The sequence below is a fragment of the Cupressus sempervirens genome, chromosome 2 (assembly GCF_028749045.1).
Source record: "Cupressus sempervirens isolate cs-2001-9-10 chromosome 2, ASM2874904v1, whole genome shotgun sequence".
Taxonomy (NCBI): domain Eukaryota; kingdom Viridiplantae; phylum Streptophyta; class Pinopsida; order Cupressales; family Cupressaceae; genus Cupressus; species Cupressus sempervirens.
Window position 1 is genome coordinate 361252206 of NC_143119.1, and position 12491 is coordinate 361264696.

The following is a 12491-nucleotide window of genomic DNA, read 5'->3' on the forward strand; positions in this document are numbered from 1 at the left end:
GTAAAAAAATTTCTCAATCGATGCTCTGAAAACCACAATTAACTTCTCATGCTACTTAGATAGGCAATACTTTAAAACATGAGGCAAACATTTTCCTTAAGGTCTTATCTATACGTTTGCAAACATCAACTAGTTTTAGAATGATGTCACATATTACTATCATAATAATTAAAATCATTACATCTCCCATATCTTCAAACTCTATTAGTCCTTGTCAATATATCAAAACTAGTAGAATTAGTTGAGCCCCAAAGTGGGTCCGGCTAATTTTTTTTTTTGTTTTCGAATAGCTAACATTTTACACCGATCTAATGAACATTTGTCAATGACTAAAAAAAATATTCAATGATTGAACTATCCATTTAAAACTTAGAATCACCTCTTTCTACAACTTTTTTACTTTGTGTCAAGAGGTCCTTTGACTGGCTTTAAAAATTGACCAAAACAATTGACTGGGCTTTGAAATCGAACACATTGATTCTCTGTTCTGCATACTTTTACCCTGTTGAATTTCGTCTCATGACGAATTCTCAGTCAAAAGATATTGACTGTCAAAGTTGCCCTCTTAGAACTGCCTTCAAGAAAACATGTCAAAAAACCATATATCGCATTTAGAATTAGCTCCGAAAGTAGGGCAAACAGATACTTGGGGGCACAAAAACTGGGGCATTGGTTCATTGTCATGAGGACAACTTAAATATGGGATTAGGTCTCATGACGAATAACAGAATGCATTTGGTGAATAGTCAAAGTAAGTTACTCAGAATTTGTTGACTGGAAACAATGTCAGAAAAGCATTTTTTGCAAATGGAATGAACCTGGGAAAGTGTGCAGACAGATTCGTCAAGATTTGCAAACTGAGACACTTGAAGTATTTCCAGAGTAGAATACAATGGTACAATCCATTTGATCTCACCTATAACGGATTCAAAGATATGACATCACGAACAGGGGTACCAACCAATTTGCATTTACTAACACCAGTAAAACATCATAAATTGCATTTGGAATCACGTTCGAAAACTAATCAAAGGGATTTGTCATAAGCTCAAAATTGAAACATAGCAAGTCTCTGACCCCTAGAATATGATGCAAAAGGAATTTTCTTATTTGGGTCAACTGTCAAAAGTTATAACTTTTTAAACAAGGCCTTCCAGAATCTTGAACAATTCACATCAGCATAATGACAATAAATGACCAACTTTGGGGGATTCAAAACCTAGTAAAATGGATTCGAAACGGATAAAAAACTGAAACATAGGTTCTCTGGTATGGACACTAAACACTCTCAAAGAGGCAAGTCATGAAACATTACTGGGTGCGAGATATTCACATGCAAACATGGCTTCCTGTTGCTGTTTGACACTTGGGCAATAATACAGATTTAGAAATTGCTCAAAATGATACTTCACAGAATGACAGTTTATTTTCATGGGACACATGGACATACTGAATGCAAAAATGTTAGAAACATTAAACACCTCTAAAATACAGCTGGGTATACATGCATTAAAAAGCGCTTAAAGACTTGTTTTTTTTTGAAAAGTACTCAAAATTAAGACTTCAATTTTGAGTCCCAACACTTCAAAGTAATTGCCCTAAATCATCCCTACACGTCAAATAAAACACCTTGAAGAGAATGCCATTATGGCAATTTTTTCCAACGGAAATAGAAACAGCCCATGCGAAAACATGAATTAGTTGTGAAAAATCCACTTCAATAGAAATATTGCTGAAGATCTTCGGTTTAGGAAGATTGCATGTTTTCCGAAAAATGGATTAATGCAGAAAAGGCAGGTGAATTCATGTCTCCTGCCAGAAGGGACTAAAAAGCCCTCATTGGGTTTATTACCGAAAAAACCCTCGTTGGATTATTACAGGCAGTGAGAGTGAAAATCAGCAGGTACGAATAATAAATTGGATTGTTTTTCATTTTTTAACGGTCAAATATTGATTTTTTTTTGGGATTCGAGTCAGAAAGTTCTGTTTCTTTTCATAGTTCAGCGGATAAATGTTAGTTATCTATCAATGATATATCACAAGCATAAAAACAGTTAATTCTCTGATAACGCCTGCAAATGTCTTTCTTTCTCTCAGCAATTATCTCTTCTCCTTTTAATTTAATTAAAAAAGATAAACAAACAGTAATGTAGATATAGCTAATCTATAATGTGCACAGCAAAATATAAATAAACTTTTAGTATTTACTATTTGGGAATACCACAAGATATTGTGCAAATACTTATTAAGAATTCTGAATTGTATTATCCCATTAATTCCGATTAACTTATCAAACTATCCTTAAATTCCAATTAACTACTAAGTCACTAAGGGGGCTTTTTAAAAATATTACAACGGTCATTTTATCTGCATCTCAATTTTGAGTTAAGTTCTATTTTCTTATGTTAACCATCTCTATTAAGTATTCTTGTGAAAACAGCATCTCAATTTTGAGTTAAGTTCTATTTTCTTATGTTAACCAGCTCTATTAAGTATTCTTGTGACTTGTTGTCAATAAATTGAGATTAGGTTGGATTTATGTAGTTAGCATTTGAGTACATGCAAGGGTCTCATGAAGGTACTTATATCCCTATTCTTGCAGCAGGTCTTTCAGCATTAAGGCTTCAGAGGGTGATAGAATGGATGGCAAGTTCATCAATGGAAAACTTGTAACTTGAAGCAATAACCTAAGCCCAACCAATCTTGGGGGAAAGACAAAAAGTAACCACCACTGAAAAAATTGCTCAAAAACAATAAGAGGGCACAATACATGTGAATCAATAAAGAAAAATGCATTAATTGCCAAGGTTTCTGTGTGAGATTAGAGATGATTAATCAGTCAACCGAAATTTAAAATTAAGAAATTGTGCACTTATGATCCCATCTCATATGACGTGTCAACCATTTATTCCAGATGTGTGCATGTATTTTAACTCCTCCCTTTTTTGAGATAGTATGAGACGAAGTCTTTCCTCCATTTAGCTACATACTTGGGGGTTTCCTCCTAGTCAACCAGATAGAGCTTTGTTGCCGAATAGATGTCCATAGCACCGACAAGGACATCGGCTAGATATCCACAGAGTATATCTTTACTGCTGGTCTGGTGTCCAGCCCCGATATTACTTGCCTCACCAAAATTTTTAAATCTTGTAATTTTTTTCTTTTAAAAAATATTGATGGCAACAAAGTCACTTTTGCTAGGTTGGAAAAGGGAGTGATAGCAAGGGGTGTTTATTAGTTTTTTCACTTAATAAGAGTCTAAAATTAATCTAAACACTATCTCAGAAAGGTAATTAATGTGTATTTATTACTAGAATTTGCGAGGGGCACCATTTGCTTTGGGTGAGACATATAATAACTCCAAAATCTTGATTTAATAGTCTGTATCCAATGAAGTCAAGGCAAATCTTAGGCCGTTAAAATTGGTATTAAATGCATTAAGTCTTTGCTAAACCCAAGGAGTACAATACCTTATTATCCTTGCATTCATGCAGTTGGATATAAGAATTGAATGCTCCCCAAGAGAAGGAAAACCTTAGAATGTAGATCTCTGACCTGCCAAAACAGTGAAAGCTTGCACCTGCAAAAGGACCTGAGTGACTATAAAATCAAACCACCTTCTTGTTAGCAAATCATTTTGATTATAACAATCCTGCATAGATTCCTTAGATGATTTAGCAAAGTAGAAGAAACCATAATGGATACTCCTATTAGGCTTACTACTACTAACTCCCAAAATTACTTTCTTGGCCATGTCATTGACAGGTGGCTTGTGCATCTGTTAAACACAGACAACGACTTGGTTTTGGCCATAGTTTAATGGATACTCGGTGAAGATTTCGTCACTAGTGAGGATAGATATTGAGTCAAAATGAAAATAATATCTAGGTTTGTGGGTTCTTTCCTAGACTTGGTTAAGTTGAATGATGGGATTGTGAAGCTGGTTTGCAGACTCTTTGGGAATGATAATGTTGGCAGCCTTGATGAAGTTTTGAGGCAGCCTTGTATGGAATTGGCATTCCACTAGCCATTGACCTGAAAGCTTACTTGGAGAGAGACGTAGTGGTACCCTGTCATCCATTTGTTTCCAATTTTCACTCAATGTCAATTGGTGCACACTGTAATCATACAGTTCATGCACTTAGTTCCTAAAAAGACTTGGTATTGTTGATATGGATTTTGAGCAAGGATGGATAGACGTTGCCCTTTGAACGGAATGCCACTGATGGGGAGGACAATGGGCATGGCACTCCTGCAAACCACCTGGGCCCTACTGCTGCCTAGTTTTCTATGCTTTTAGTACAGGATATGAAAAAAAATACCAACAATATTTTTATAACTTTTTTATATAAAAGAAAATAGAAACATCCATATAGTTGTAAAACTTCACCTTATGAATGAATATATATAGATAGTCCTTTATATGTAAAATGCTTCTTGTGCATGAAATGTGTCCTTATTTTCCTTACAATTTTCTTTTGATTTTGTTCCTCTAAGCATGCAATCTTGAATTATGAGCATGGAAAAGCATTGTTCAAAAGATTAGAACTATTCTTTTATCTATGACTTTTCATAGTATGTCATTCAAAGAGAAACAATTTTTTTAACACATTGCACTTTTTTTAAATAGAGCAAAGAATTTTAAAAATTTTGTATCATGGGTGGAATTCATCTGCTGTATATAGCAATTAGCTAAATTACCGATGCGTTTGGGCTGGAGGCGGATGCGGATGTTGATGCATTCTAGTGCGCAAATGCGAGAGGATGTGTGGGGGGTGCTGTCAAGAAGCACCATCTTCTCTTGCAGATGCGCGCGGGGTGCTTGGGAGAGCATTCGGGCGCATCCCGTGAGCATCCAGATGTTTTCAGTGGCCAGTCACTTCAGTGACTTAATAAACATGTGTTTTAAATTTTTTTTTATTGTTTTTTTTCTCCTATTTGCCTCACAATCCTAAAACAGCCCTAAAAGAGGCCATTCATTGCCCATTCTTCCCATTTTGTTTGCAGCTGGGCTCTCTTCTCATTTGGTCTCCATTGTGCCATTTTGAAAGCAAGGTCATTAGTTTTGAAGAGGATCATTCGTAGGGTGTCTATTGAGCTTCCACAAAGGACGATTAAGCATTGAATCCATTTCATGAACTTTTTTAGTAATTTTTTTAGATCTTCATGAATTTTTCAAGTTTTCGAAGAATATTTTTCAAGATTCTTCGTTTTTTCATAAAAAAGAAATGAAGGAATAAGAGTAGCCATCTATTTTTAGTATTTTTGTATTGTATATTTGCACATGTATGTTTAATGTTCATAGTTTTTAAAAAACATTTTTAAGCTAATTTTTTCTATTTTCTTATTAGATTCATAATTTCTATTGTGCAAGAATGGCCACTACTGATAGTCAAAGTTCAGCAGCAGGGCAAGAACGACGTGATAGCTTCAATATTGATGTGGCATCTCATTATGGAGACACACCACAAGATCATCATAGGTTTCCGGAGGTGGGTCATACATTTGGAGATGGAATGTATATGTCATAGTAAACCATTCAATAGCTCATATTCTCGGGTCAAAGCTCGTTTTATGGGCCCTACTAGTAAAGGAAAAACATTGTGCAAGGGAAGTAAAGATGGGAAAAGGTTGAGTGATGCACAGTTAGCCAGATTCATAAAAGAACGAGGCTGCTAATCGTTTAGTGAGCAAATAAAAAACAAGTTTGTACAAAGCTTCATCTACAAAGAGCAAAGTGAATGTGCCCACTGATCATGTTGCATCCTCCAAACATCCATTCTTGGAAGTGGGAGAGGAGGATGATGAAGTAGAAGTTATTACCCACAAAAGAGGTCTGTTGGATCAAGCATTCAAAGTGGAGGCAAGAGAGATTGTTGATGAAGCAATTGCATGTTGCCTTTATGCCAATGGTCTTCCTTTCAATTTGGTAAGATCGCCATATTGGAAGGAAATGGTTGCAGCCATCCTTAGAGCACTAGCTGATTAGATCAGCCCCGGGTTTGAAAAGGTGTGTACTACTCTTTTGCAAAAAAAAAAGATTTCTATAGACAAAGCTCTTCAACCAATTAGGACATCTTGGAAAACTTTTGGCATAACTATTGTGTCAGATGGATGGAAAGACATAAGAAATCGACCATTGATAAATGTGATTGCAATGTCCTTCAAAGGGACAATGTTTTTGAGGGCTATTGATTGTGAAGGACAAGTTAAGGATTCATAATTCATTTCTAGAATTCTCATTGAGGCAATAGAGATGGTGGGTAGTGAGAATGTGGTCCAGGTGGTCACAGATAATGCCACGAATTGTAGGGGTGCAGGTGTTTTGGTTGAGTCTCGATACGACCATATTTTTTGGACACCATGCACTGTACTCTCTCTCAACTTGGTCATGCAACAAATTGGCACCCAAATAAATTGGGTGAAGCAAATATACCAAGAGGGAAAGGACATACAAATGTTTGTGACAAACCACCACATGTCGCAATCTATATTTAGATCATTCTCCAAGTTGGAGTTGTTGAAGGTAGATTTAAAATTGTCATTACTTAGTTTCATTTATTTATTTATTTTGAATAAGTTTTGTATTCATGTTCAATTATCAAATTTCTTGTTTATAACTTCGTTTTATATTTGATGTCATATTGCCAACTTGTTTATAGGTTGCTAAGACTAGATTTGCATCTCATACTGTTGTTTTGAAACGACTCCTCAAGGTGCAATCAGCATTGGGCCAAATGGTTATTTGTAACCAATGGGCTATACGGAAGGCTTCAAATTCAGAGAGAACCTTGAAGGTCAGGGGTATGATCTTGGATGAGCATTGATGGGCTCGTGTGCAATTCATATTGGATTTCACCAAGCCTATCTTGACAATGCTACACTTTGCCGATATAGATGCACCTTGCTTGGGGGATGTGTATGATGGCATGGACACCATAGTAGAAAAGGTAAAGCTTTCCATACAAGCACATGACTCTAACCCCACAAAATGTGAAGCCTTGTGCAAAAAGGTGGAGGATATTAGTCATCATCGTTGGGAGAGGTTGACTACCCCATTGCACTTTCTCGCATATGCCTTATCTCCAAGGTACTATGGCCAAGAAATACTTGCTATGCTAGATAGAATTGCACCATATGCGGATGAAGAAGTTGTTACTGGATGCTACATTGCATTTGCAAGACTCTTCCCAGATGATAAAATGCACAAAAAAGTGAGGCAAGAATTTGGCTTATTTGCTTCATGATCAAAACTTACTCCATATGCAATAGAGGATCCAAAATGAAAAGGAAGCTATCACATGGTGGTACATGTATGGTCAACAATGTAAGCATCTACAACCTCTTGCAATCAAGATCCTCTCACAAGTAAGTTTCCATTTATTTATTTAGCAATTGTATTCTACACTATTTAACATTCTCTAATTTGCTTTTCATTTGTATGTTTAGTTTTAAATTTTTATGAACACTATTTAGGTTGCAAGTTCTTCTGCTGTTGGACGGAATTGGAGTACATACTGCTATATCCATTCAGTGAAGCACAACTGGTTGGACTCAAAGAAAGCTGAGGACTTGGTTTATAAACATACAAACTTGGATGCAACACTTCAGGATCTTACTATGATGACGGATGATGATGTTGATAACATCATAGCATGTGCATCTAGCACAATTGGAACCATGCATGGTTCAAATGATCTTGCAAGTTTTGTAGTAGGAAGAGATGATGAGAATGTGGGTTTTTTTGAGAATCCTTATGATTCTGAATGATTGAATGTGATTTGTGAATGTTGAGCCTTGACTCTTGATTGAGCAACATTGAACCATGAACTATGTTTTGATTTTGTAATTTGAATTGCATTGGAATCTTGAACTTGAGTAATTTACTAAATAGACATTGCTGTTATTTCAATTTGATTTTAAATTTTTACGAACACTATTTAGGTTGCAAGTTCTTCTGCTGCTGGACGGAATTGGAGTACTGTTGTGAGGTTTTCACACCATTGCCCCAAAGTTTTTGGGGACCCCCTTTTTTGATCGCCTCGGCAATAGTTTTTTGAAATTGTCCAAAAGTTTTTTTTGAGTTTTGAAAATTTTGAGCCTTGGACACCTTCAGGCCAATGGGAGGGACTTAGCTTATTTTCACTCGGTTTCAACTTGATTTTCCAGAGCCACCAATTCTATCCTTAGGCCGAACAAATTTCAAAGTTAATTCCAACTTGGTAGGATAAAATTGTAAATTTTGTACTTAGACGTTTTCTTTTGAAAATTTGGATATAATTGTGTAAATTTGGAATAATTTTCAAAAATGAATTTTTTTTGTTAAATCTGATCTTTTGGAAAATCTTCAATTTTTGGTGAAGAAAGATTTATTTTTGTGATGATGAAATCAAATTGCAGAATCGATTTAAAACTTTAGAGAAATAATTTTATTTATATTAAAAAAACTAAAATTGATTAGCAAAATCGATTTAAAAAATTGTAAAAATTGGCTTTAATGGGTTAAAATTGCCTTGTAAACTTTTTAGCCTTTAATGAAATTGGTAATTTAATATTGAAAAATGGCTTTTGGCTAGCCAAAATCCAATTTTAATGATGTATTAATTACTAAATCCTCATTAAATGGAAATATTTAAACACCCCAAGGCACCATTTAATTTCTTTTTGCAATTTAGAACTAATTGGCAATTTTAAAGAGCAATTTTCATTTTGGCAAAATTAATATTTAGCTAAGTATTTAATTGTGGGCCATAATTTTGCATTAATTATTGTTTTTCTTGCTCCCAAGGTCCAAGTCGGCCAGCTTGGAGGGAGTAAGAAAGTTGGGTATAAGAGGAGGCCTCTCTTAAGGTGTTGGTGATTTTGCAAGAGCGGATCTGCTCTCTTCTTGCTTGGCGAATTTTGTGGAAGGCGAATTTTGTGGGAGCTGAATTTTGTGGAAGCCGAATTTTGTGGGAACCAAAATTTGAGGGAGCCGAATTTTGTGGGAGCCAAAATTTGTGGAAGATAAAATTTTGATTTTCAAGAGAGGCTGCAATTTTTGCCCTAGATTGGGTAATTTTATTTGGAGGTGAATTACATGATAAATTTATGATTTGCAAGTGGATTTGAAGTTCTTGAGGCCTAGTCCTAATTCCCAAAAGTCGCTGTACGATTATTGGTTAAGGTGAATTTTAATCATTCAGAGTTGAAAGGGGTCCTTAAGCTGACATCCTTCTTTCGTTCTAGTCTAAGGATTGCTTCCCTTGGTTCTACTTGCCTTTTGGTCCACCACTTTACCATCCTGTAATAGGGCGACGAGTATGGAGGATGTTAGTGCAAATAAGAATCCCAAGCGGACAAACACTAAGAAAGACAAAGAGGATATTATGCCCAAAACACCTTTCTTCTCGAAAATGAAGCGAATAACCAACACCAATATCGGTACAGTGGACATGATACGGATGAAGGACAGACTAAAGGAAGGACAATCTACCTTGGCAAAGAAGATATAGAAGGCAGTTCACAATGGCACTTGGTTTTGAGGTTATCAATGAGACAGATTTTGGATCGAGGTTGGATGAGTTAGGAAAGGTTGCTATCAAAAAGAAGCATTTGGGCACCCTTTCCTCTCTCAATGCTTTCATTGGATTTGCGAAGGAATATGAGAAGGATCACGAAAAGATACTACGAGCAGCAAGCAGCGTGGTGAAGTCAGCGGAACTCAGGGCAAAGCACACACCTTGTCCTCCTATGGAAGAAGTCAATGAAAGGCTAGCTAAGTTCATTGCCTTAGCTAAGAAAGTGAAAGAAAAGGGAAGAGTTATATTAGAGGATCATTTGATGTAAGCCTAAGTGGCAGTTTTTCTTTCTTTTAGAATAGGACAAGTGTCTATTTCTAATTGGCCACCATTTTGGTGCCTTCTCATTGGTTGCCACTTTTAGACTTTTTTCATTGGTCCATTGACAAGGTAGTGGCTTCTCATTGGCCGATGGGGTGGCAACCCTAATTAAGGTTTTGAGGATCCAATCTTGATCGTTGATCTTGTTTTGATCTCCACCATCCATTGTATTTTTGGCCCCTATACAAGGCCATTTGCTCTCATTTGTAAAGTGGTTGGAGAAATTGTTGCTAAGATAATACCAAAATTGCTCTCTTTTTCATTGTTTTGACTTGCATGGTGATTAAGAACATTGGGTGTTATTGCATGTTTTCTATTTCCACATAGTTAGATTTCCTTTCAAGTTGTTAAAGTTGGTTGCATTTGAAGTTGTTTAAGTGAGGTTAAGGTAGATGGATAGTTGTATGGTAGCATTGGTAAATGTTTGATAGGGATCAATACTAGACCACTAGCATCCTAGCGGCTGGTTGGGAAGCCTTGTGTGGTAAACTAGTTCATTTTCCTTAGAATCATTGCATCTATGGATGTGGGGCCGTTGGTTAGCCTTCATTAGATTCGATCCCTGCCATTTGCTAACCTTCCATTTGTAGGAGTAGGAGTAGAATAGCGAGTAGCTGGGTAGTCAAAGTTTAGAGAAGGAAGTTAGAGAAGTAAGTCTAGTATCAGAACACACCCATTCACCTTTCACCACCATCACTTTCCCACCAACATCATCCTTGGCAGACACATGCTCCATCATCACCACCATCAACATTATTTGCCTCCGCACATTTCATAAACTGAGCCACCATCACCTTCACCCCATCAAAGTCCAAGACATCCTCAACAATTTGCGTAAGGGTGCCTATGTGATTACTAGCAAATCGCATCGATAAACTGAGTGAGTATCCACAAGAGTAAGGAACATTGGAGTTATTCTCATATCCCATGAGCAATAACTTTTCAAGAGAGGAATTGTATGTTTGGTACGCCATATCGAATATTCAATTACTAATATGTTATGTAAGTGATACAAAACTCGCATCAACAAGTACATACTCCTATATCCATTTAGTGAAGCGCAACCGGTTGGGCTCAAAGAAAGCCGAGGACTTGGTTTATATATATACCAACTTGTGTCTTTTGTCACATAAGGAGGATGGATAAAAGAAAGGATCACCAAGCTTTGGGATGTAGCCCCTGAATGTGCAAACTTGGATGCAACACTTCAAGATCTTATTGTGATGACGGATGATGATGTTGATAACATCATAGCATGTGCAGCTAGCACAATTGGAACCATGCATGGTTCAAATGATCTTGCAAGTGTTGCAGTAGGAAGAGATGATGAGAATGTGGATTTTTTTGAGAATTGTGGATCTTGTATGTTTAATTTTAAATTTTTATGAACACTATTTAGGTTGCAAGTTCTTTTGCTGTTGGACGGAATTGGAGTACATACTCCTATATCCATTCAGTGAAGCACAACTGGTTGGGCTCAAAGAAAGCTGAGAACTTGGTTTATAAACATACCAACTTGTGTCTTTTGTCACATAAGGAGGATGGATACAAGGAAGGATCAACCAAGCTTTGGGATGTAGCCCCTGAATGTGCAAACTTGGATGAAACACTTCAAGATTTTACTGTGATGACGGATGATGATGTTGATAACATCATAGCATGTGCATCTAGCACAATTGGAATCATGCATGGTTCAAATGATCTTGCAAGTGTTGTAGTAGGAAGAGATGATGAGAATGTGGGTTTTTTTGAGAATCCTTATGATTCTGAATGATTGAATGTGATTTGTGAGTGTTGAGCCTTGACTCTTGATTTGATTGATCAACATTGAACCATGAACTATGTTTTGATTTTGTAATTCGAATTGCATTGGAATCTTGAACTTGAGTAATTTACTAACTAGACATTACTATTATTTTAATTTGATTTTGATAATGATTCAAATTCAATGAATGGTTTATTTTTGTATATATATATATATTTTGCATACATAAATTATAGTTGACAACTTTACACTTATATATATGTATAAATATATATATATATATATTTCTAAATATCTATATTTATGTATGGGTGCACCCAAACACATCCAAAATCCCCCCCCAAAAAAATACGTGCATCCATGCATCAACACCCTGCACTCGCATCAACATCAGAACCAGAATCGGTAACTTAGGCAAATAGCAATGAATTAGAATATACCTACTTGTAGGAGAGATGGGAGTTGAGCTAAACGAGCCTCATTTGAGCCTTAGCATGCTTGATTCTATCAATATTTTGGATTGAAAACTGAGCATGAGTGCACTGGAATTCCTTTCTAGCTTTGAAAAATACCTTCGCCTTAGTTGCATAATGACATTAATTGATAGACCAACCTTTTTTACCCATCACTCCTGCTGCACCATGAAACACTTGCTGGACGAACCTAGGGAAACCATGAACTATATAAGAGAGACCTTTACTAAGGAAACATACACAATAATACTTCTTGGAAGGGAAAACAAACATACATACCCTAAGTGGCTACTTGACAAGCTCGAGGGACCCATTAAATGGAATTTGAAGGCAACTTCCTTTACAACCCAATTTCTTGTATTTCACACGTTT

General features: G+C 36.2%; 1 long non-coding RNA gene across 2 annotated transcripts; it reads left to right on the plus strand.

The window, feature by feature from the left end:
- The first annotated feature begins 1634 nt into the window (after positions 1–1634).
- Positions 1635–2864, plus strand: LOC149572630 (uncharacterized). 2 transcript variants are annotated; one of them, XR_016359255.1, is made up of 2 exons: positions 1635–1903; positions 2603–2864. It is a non-coding gene; the product is annotated as an uncharacterized LOC149572630 (long non-coding RNA). The 2 variants fall into 2 exon arrangements; XR_016359254.1 differs by having other exon boundaries at positions 2606–2864.
- Positions 2865–12491: the final 9627 nt, after the last annotated feature.